This window comes from Vicugna pacos, chromosome 8 (assembly GCF_048564905.1).
Source record: "Vicugna pacos chromosome 8, VicPac4, whole genome shotgun sequence".
In the NCBI taxonomy this organism is placed as follows: domain Eukaryota; kingdom Metazoa; phylum Chordata; class Mammalia; order Artiodactyla; family Camelidae; genus Vicugna; species Vicugna pacos.
In genome coordinates, this window is record NC_132994.1 from 55,662,569 (window position 1) to 55,671,395 (window position 8,827).

Below are 8,827 nucleotides of genomic sequence, written 5' to 3' on the forward strand. Positions count from 1 at the left end.
TCTGGGTGGACCTCAGGGGTTGGGGACCCTATAAAGAAAGCATAGGTACAATTTTATATTGGGGTGGGTACATTATCTTTCCAAAGTGGGACCAGCGGCTTTTGGCAGAGTCTCAAAACAACTGATGACTTTCCAAAAAGGCAAAAAACCTAACATGGAAGCTGAAAAATAAGACTTGGAAGGAACTGGCTTGGCTTCAGCTTGCTCACGCCTCCACTTCCGATGTGGCGGCATGTCCCCTTCACACCACACGGGGTGGACACTCGGATCACCCAGGACTGAGCTTGTGATACTTTACCCCTGCCCTCTTCCCTCCATGAGCAGAGAAGGGCAGTATCAGCTTCCTAGCCACCTCTAGACTTTCCCCCTCCTCCCACGTCCGAACTTCCATGCAGTGCATCTCCAAAACATCTCTCAAATCCACCCTTCCCCCTTTCCTTCTGCTGCTCCAGCTTGGACCCCAGCCTCCTTCTGTCTTTTTGCCTCTGGCCTCCCCATCCTAGGCCACTCCCTTGCTAGTTACCTCTGCTTGTAAATCACAGGCCTGGTGATGTGTCTCCTCTAATCAAACTCCCTGGTGGGCTTTCTACTCTTCCCAAAGCTGGGTGCCTGCAACCAGGAGATACAGGAAGAAAATCAGAAAGCTCTGAGTTCATTTTGCTAGTATTTGATACATGAGTTACTACTGCTGGTGTTCTCCCTTTGTCAGTGTCAGGGGGTCACTGTCACCGGAGCCGCCCTAAAGTCACAGTGAGCTGCCCAGCTAAGAGCGGTAGCAACGGTGCCTTCGTTCACTCACATCCGACATATTGAGACAAACAACATTGGACTTACACCTTGTTACATGATTTGATTACCAAAATTGGTATAGCTGTGCTACCTATAACCTCTCATACCCACACAATCAAACTTGGAAGCCAAATATTCTAGAGTCTGGTTAAAAACTATCCAAATGAAGAGTTTCAGGGGGTATTGAATTTTTGAACCTATTTAATGGAGATATCAATGTATCTTTGCAACTTTCCAACTAATTGACATCAAAGAAGAGTGGAATTTACTGAGATTCAACAAAAACTTTTACATAGTCGATAGCTGGAAATGAAATTTAATCAATCATGAATAAGGAGGCACAATGATTTTTTTTTCATTTCTCTCCATCTTCTCTGGTTTTTCTGTCTGTCTGTTGGTATCTCTTCCAGTTCAGATGGTCAAGGATCACAACAAAATGAACTTAGAATCAGACTTTGGAATGACTTTGTTATAAAGGGATAGATGATGATTATTTTAAATAATGGAACATATTTAATTTTATTATTTCTTATTGAGAACAAAAGGTGTTTTACCATTAATAAAAACAGTTATTTTAAAATATTGCCTTATTCATCTTTATCTCTTTTAAAACTCCCATATTTTGTGATTTTTAATGTTTCATATAATAGTATATTTTAATTGATTTAAAATAATACATATATTGTGAATGTGTACTCAAAATGTTTTTAAAGATAGCATGAGATTAAAAGCCTTCGGGGTCCAATTTCCAACATGTTATGCAATGCTCTTCACAATTTGAACCAACTTTATTCATTCTTGTCTTTTGCCCATATATGAGATAAGAATAAATAAAGTTGGTTCAAATTGTAAAAAGCATTGCATAACATGTTGGAAATTTAAATCACTGGTAGTCAGAAGAGGCCTATTTTCACAGAGGCAATGAAGAGAAACGGAACACAATTACAGTGAGCCTGGGGCACCTGAAGAGGCTAGGAGAATTCTTTCAGGTGACACCTTCTGCAGGTGACCAGCTTGTCATCTGCACCCCGACTAGGTGGCATTTATTATCATTGTGAGTCTTCTTTGGCATAAAATGGCATAAAAAACTCCATCTTCCAGAGGCAATATCATATTAACCAAGATCAGAGAGATGCTACCGCATGGATAATTTATGTGAGAACAATTTACTATCAAAGACGTACAAACACTTGCAATGCCGGTCAATGCACCCCTCCTCAGAGGCCCACTCCATGGGAAGAATAATCGAACTGGGGGTTGGTGACTGACGTTGTGCAATGATGCATTCTTCCTCAGAGTGGTGGGATATTTCCATCACCAGGTCCCAGCAGGTAGAGTCTTCATTCTGCACACAGCCGTTCTCCAGGATGCTGTCTCCCGCATACGGCGCCTGGATGGACCACACCTGCTCCTGAGACCCTGCCTGTTCTTTGTGTCACTACCCCCATTTTCTCATTGGTCTGCTCTCCTCTATTCATGTCAACACCTTCAACCAGGCCACACTCTGTCTCTTCGGGTGACTTTGTACATTTCCAAGCTGCTTTATTATTTAAGTCCCAGAGGGAAATCTTATTTCCAAGCTACAACCCCCACCAGCTACTACCTAAGAATCTTGAGTTTAAAGGTGGTAATCTGGAAAATCCTTAGTGCTTGTTAGAAGGAGACTTGACATGATGTTTTCAAATATTACTATAATACTTTATTGTATTAAACAAGACATCTAGCTATCAGTCTGGACAGGAATTAAACTAAGAGAAGATGTTATTTACAGCACGAAGAATCACAGCAAATACAAGCATGAATTTCCTAATATTAAGAAATGTGGAGCCCTGCAATAACAAGGAAAGAAGTGGAATAAATCCCTCTCTCACTGTCCACCCCCACCTCCAACCTACCTTTACAACAATGCTCATCTATTTACCTGTATTCTAACTGATTCTAGTCCTATGACTTGGTGAAGTTTTGCTCAGGTTTTAGGGACCTGGACTTCATTTAAGTCCTTGCCCCTGAAATCCTTCAGGTCCAAGGTGTCCTATGTCCCCTCTCACCCAGCAGTTCAATGAACGTGAAATCAACTTGTCGGTTGAATGTTGAAATAGTTTCATGAGCATATAATGCTTCTCTGTGAATTCCAGTTTTAGAGTTAGATTTTCCAGTAGACTAATGAGTCATAAAATAGGAAGAAGCTAGCACTTCACACTTTTCATGATCATCTCTAGTAAACTTAAACTAAACATGACTAGGTGGTGATTGTGTTATGCCTTTTTGAGGATTTAAAGATATCATCAGGTTTGTGGTTTTTAAAGCAGGTACTTTTAAGTAAAAATACTAGCCACCTGTTCCTCGGTTTTCAAAAGATTATGTTTTCTAACTCAAGTTTGAAGTTACGTTTTGTTTAAAACACTGTATTCAAACTGGAGACCATTTTCAAAATAGAAGACTGATATTTTTATCTAAGTCTGAGACCTACAGCTTTCCAATAGCCATAGACAGACTGGGAAAGAAAGCATGCAATATTATGGCTGGTAAAAAAAAATGCACTTAATAAATAGATATGAAAAAAAATGGCCTTTTTCACAGTTTAAAAAAAAAACAGGAGTAGTTTTGAAACGTGGAACAGAAATTGTTGACACAGAGGCTTCTGGATCCACAAAAGAATTATCCCCATTGGCCCAGGACAAACTACACACACCCTGCAAGGCAGCAGAATAGTTTGTAGGTCTGTGCAAAATGTACCGCAAGTATTTAACCGCAGAATTTAGAAACATCTTACTTAGGCTGACTCTATGTTTCTTTTGTGGAATTTTGTATTTTTGAGGAAAGGACAGCTTGATATTACATGTCCAAGTAAGTATATTAATGTCTCCTCCATCCAAAATATATTAGTGATCAAATCTAATTTTCAAAGAGTTTGCTAACAGATGTCATAATAACATAGTAGGCATATGTTCCAAACCATTAGATAAATAGAGGAATATACCATAAAATATTATTTAATACAAATGAAAGTAAAATGAACCAGAAAAAATTTTAATGAAAAAATGTAAAAAAAAAAGAAGAAGAAGAAGAGGAGAAGGGTTAAAGGAATTGGAATCTATCAGCTCTTCTAGGCTCCCACGCTCATCAACCAGATTGATTCTCACCTGGACCGTTGCACAGCTTGGTAGCTGGTCCTCTTGCTCTCAATTATGACCCTTGCTGCACCATCCTGGTGCAGCCAGTGGGGTCTTTATAAATGCCATCTAATCATGCCCCCCTACCTTGGGGCTTGTGGAACACCCTAGAGCAGGAAGATTTTAGGGTCAAGGACTTGAATGAAACTCATAGTCCCTAAACTCTGAACAGAATTTCACTGAACCATAGGACTTTTTTTATGGCCCTCTATGGGCTTTCAAGTAAGTCCTAGCTCCTTTGCGTGGCCCACAAGGCCCTTTGTAGTGTGGATGCACAGCTCTCTGCATACGTGCACACCCCTGTAGAATCCAGCAGGCATGAGCCCACAGCCCAGAGCTACCCCTGCCATTGCCACTGTCCCTGCCCCTTCCACCCTTATTCCCTAGCCAACTCCTATGCAGCCCTCACGACTCAACCCAAGGTACCCATACACCAAGAAATACCTTCTGTCTCATACTCTCCAGTTTGAGTTAGCTGCTTTTCTTCGGTGTTTCCATTAAGCTCTATGTACTTTCTGTCACTGTTTCTGTCACTGTTGGTTAACTTGTTTATCATCAATGAGATTTTCTTAAAGTAAGGAAACTTTCTTTTTCTCTGTCCCAAATTCTTAACCCAATGTCTAAAACAGTTTGAACCTTCTCTTGGAAGCAAATATTGAGATGGTATTTGAGGTCTAATGAACCTCAGTGAGAAGGCATGTCACCACTGAGTTGAACCCTAACAAGATCGTCGATGCTAATTTGCAGGATGTACAAATATTTTTGTCAGTTCTTAAGAGATCCTACTTTGTTAGAGAGAGACTTTCATTGCATAGAATTTCTTAATCAAGTTAGTGCTCTAAATGTGAACCAGCTAGTTGACCCATACAAAATAAGCCTGGAGTTCAAGATTAACACTTTGAAGATTTCCCTTTTTTCCCTACTCCGAATGTACATTTCTTGGCTTATTCTGAAATATCTCATCTTCTCCCAACTCAAATGTATTGTGTACTCTTTTAACATCATTTAACAATACAGTGCCTTCCATATTGCAAGCAGTGGCAGACAGAGATGAATAAGACATGCTGTATGTCTCCAAGAGCACCTATGCAGAGAAAGAAGCACAGATGGACACCAAAATTACAACACCCTGGGGAAAGTGCTGTAATTGGTCAAAATTAGGTCAGGTGAGAAATATTACCACTCTGGGAATTCAAAGCCGGAAGAGATTTAATATAGGAAATGCAATGCTAACACAACTGATAGGATTGTTGGGGGAGAGAAGCTCAGAAAAAGTCGCTATTGACTTACAAAAAGTAGGAAAATGCAAGAATTTCATTTGTATTCTGCCTGTGTCTCCTACCTACAGCTGTCACCTGAGGATTTCGCCTTGTCTGTGGCTTTTAGATCTGTATTGTGTTCCTCTCAGAGGGGCACTCTAAACAAGAACTTTGCTAGCAAGACTGACTGAGACATGTCATTTCCAGTCCTTCAGCCCCTGCAGAGAAGAGAGAGCTTGGAAGCGCCAGCGAAGATGGTAGCAACTAACGTTCCCTGTCCATTATATATGTTGGGATAACATCTCTACTCTGAAATAGCCAAGTCATCTCAGATCTGCAGAAATGCAGTACAGATCTTTCCTCTTGATGGATCTGTGCCTAGTAAGAACCATGTTCTCACATGGGGGCTGGTCCTAGTTACAAGAGACCAGGAGAGAGTCAAGGGATATTTCTCAAAGGCCCTTCACCTTCGTCAGTTTTTATCCTACTAACTGTACTGGTTCTGATATTTATACCTTTTGAATAATTATTTGAAAATTAAAATGTTGTCCTGGCAGGCTTAATACATTAATCTTTCACACTGAAAAGTTGACTGCCTCCTGAGATAAATTATAAGGTCAATTCAGAGTGGAGGTTAGTCACCGCCACCCCTGTCAGGTAGAAGGAACACTGCAGTAAGACAAAAGGTCTGTGTTCCTAAAGAGACCATTCACTCACTGTGCTGTGTAAATATAAAGAAGTCATTTCACTTCCTAAAGCTAATTTCCTCTTCAATGAAACAAACATTTTACAAGCCTTTCCTCCTACCTCACAGAGTTATTTTAAGATTTAAAACTAGAATGGGAAAATAAATGTGAAGATATTTTTGTAAACTTGGATAGGAAAGGAAGCCAGAATTGATGGGGGACCAACGTGACTATAGAAATAGGTCCTAAGATGGATGGCCGGTTACAGCGTCCAAAGGAATATAGTAAATTTGAGATAGTGTCAATAGCTGAGAGGTTTGATTTGGGGCAAAACAGAACTGTCCAAGCAGTGATGATTGTCAGATTCAGGCACTTGGCAGGGATGACTGGGGTCTATCTGTTTGGAATGATAACACGACAGCAGATCAAAGTCCAGGCAGCAGCATCCTTCTCATGGTAGCTTGGCACAGAGTAAGCAAGCCATATACTTTTACTGACCTGGCCAACTGACTAAAGAATAAATGAATAAATATCTGGCTGTAGGAGAGCATGTTGTCAAGGCCCCAGAGAAGCCGAGTCCAGTTCATAGCCTGGCTCCAGGCCCTTCTGGGAAATACCAGTACTAATCAGGATGAGCTGCCTAATGACAAGGGCTGAGCAACTGCAGGCAACAATGACCAGTGCAGGCAAGAAGGAGGAGAAGGCACACAGCTCAGTGGGCTGAAGACGGGGAAGCCCACCCTAGGCACAGTGGCTTAGGTCCAACAGAAATTCAAGGTCGCACCTATGGTTGGAATTGGAGCACCTGTTTCCGGGCTTGATCAGGACAGCTGGGTCCAGACTAGAACTGGCAGGTTCCTGAAATTTAACAGGAAGTAAAAATATACATTAATATATTTTTGTACTGTGTTTTTAAACATTAACTACTCACCTAAAAAACAATGACAATTTCACTTTAGAATTCAGAAGGAGTTTAATGAGGATTCATTTTAATAATTAGATTAATACCCCATTACTAAAATTTCTGTTTCGGAAGAAAACCTGGGAAGATGCTAAGGAGGTAATGAAAAAGTAGATAAATAGTACTTGCTGCTATGATCACAATTTTCTCTGTGTGTGTATTCAACAAAACAAAAGTGCCCCCTGTTACCATCATACATAAAAGTCACATAAAAATGCCTTCATAAAAGGCACTGAAGTCATAAATATCAACCAAGTCTAGTAGAGTTACTATTTTTAAGTGAAATAATAAATCATAAGAATTTTTTGTTCATTTACCCCAGTTCTGGGGAAGGCTGGGAAAAAAATCAAATACACAAAGGTCAAATCTCAGTTTTCTCTGTCAAGTAAATATTAACATTGTCAAGAAAAGGTTGAGGTCAACTTTTTAACAGTGGGAACATACTCATAACTGGAAAGCAGAGGCTGTATTCAAGTAATTCACAGTGTGATTGATGGGACCGTGTTGATTTGTGATGTCAAAATCCAATGCAGGGGTTGTCCAGAGGAAGTAAGAAGGGGGTGAGATGACCTCTCATGGCGGCTCTGAGCCCCAAGGCCCAAGCTCTTCTCCTCAGAGGAGGGCAGTTGTCCAAACATCTTTCAGCCCCAAGTCATAGCTGGGGTTCCTTTACTCCTTTGTGAGTGAGTAGTTTTGGGCACTTTCTAGAGTGTTCTACTATAGGCTGGAGAACAATAATGTAAATTTCAAGTGGTCCCAGAGAGTTGCATTTTGAGGATTCTGTCATTCTCTGCTCAGATGGACAACCATCCTATATAATTGTCTATGCAGCTGTGTTATCAACACAGTAATTTACCCTCCCCAGGTTAGGGTGTCCTGTGAGGTTTGAGGACAACGTGTTGACTTTACTCTGGTGGTCTGGAAGATTAGGTGAGAAGCTCTGTAGGTGAGAAGATCCCCCACTAGAAACAGATCTCCAATGGATACCATCCTAAGAATGTCGGTGGAGGTCTGAAAAATTAGAGTCAATAAAACATCTGAGAGCCCTCAGCCCCACTCCAGGTAAACAGGATGTCCCTCTGGACCAGTATGTTGCTTTAGGTTCGTTTTTCAGGTTTTGAAAACCCAGAAAGCAGATGGGGGACTGGAAACTGAATTTATTATTAGACTCATCTTAGAAATGTGTAGGGCAGGGAAGTCAGCCCAGGGCCCTGGGGTTCCCATCCAGTCTGTGGATTACTGGGGGGCACTTCCCAGAAGGCTCAGGTGCCACCGATACCCCTGCAAGGCCACAGTGGAAAAACTCTCACTCAATCACCCGAGGTTTCTCATTCCAAGCCTAGATAAGGCAGTTACGTTGAAACTATTGCATCACCTTGCTGCAGTCATGCATGATTAGATAGATATGCTGGAAAGAGAGGGGAAGGAGGCTGATTACAGAGTTGAAGGAGTGTCATTTATGGTAAAACACCTTTTTTCTTTAGTTTGTAGTAAAATCAATCAGAGGTGGTGGCAATTGCTACAAGAAGCTTTTAATGTTGGTTTGATTTCTACGTTTCTAGATAGTGTTTCCCATTCTTTCTTTTTCTTTTTTTTCTTTTTGTAAGCGAACTTAAAGAAACCTGAATAAAGTTTTGACCGAGGGCGGGTGAAGGGGACATGGAGTATGACAGTCACTTTTGTTCCAGTGTTAATTTTCAAAAACTCCGAATGTCTAATACTGAAAGCCAGTCCAGAGCGGGCAGAGTTAAAGAACTTGCTACCTACCCCTCCTCCGGGCTGCGGAGCTGAATCACACTGAGGGAAGGAAAGTCTGTCTCACAGAATTATTAATTCACTACTGTGATTTCTTTTTCTGTGGCTAAAGGGGAGCTGGGGGAGGGGGTGTGGTGAGTCGAGTGGGCAGCCAGGAAATGTGACATTTGTCTTGGTTCCTTGCAATTGGAGGAAATTCTGTGT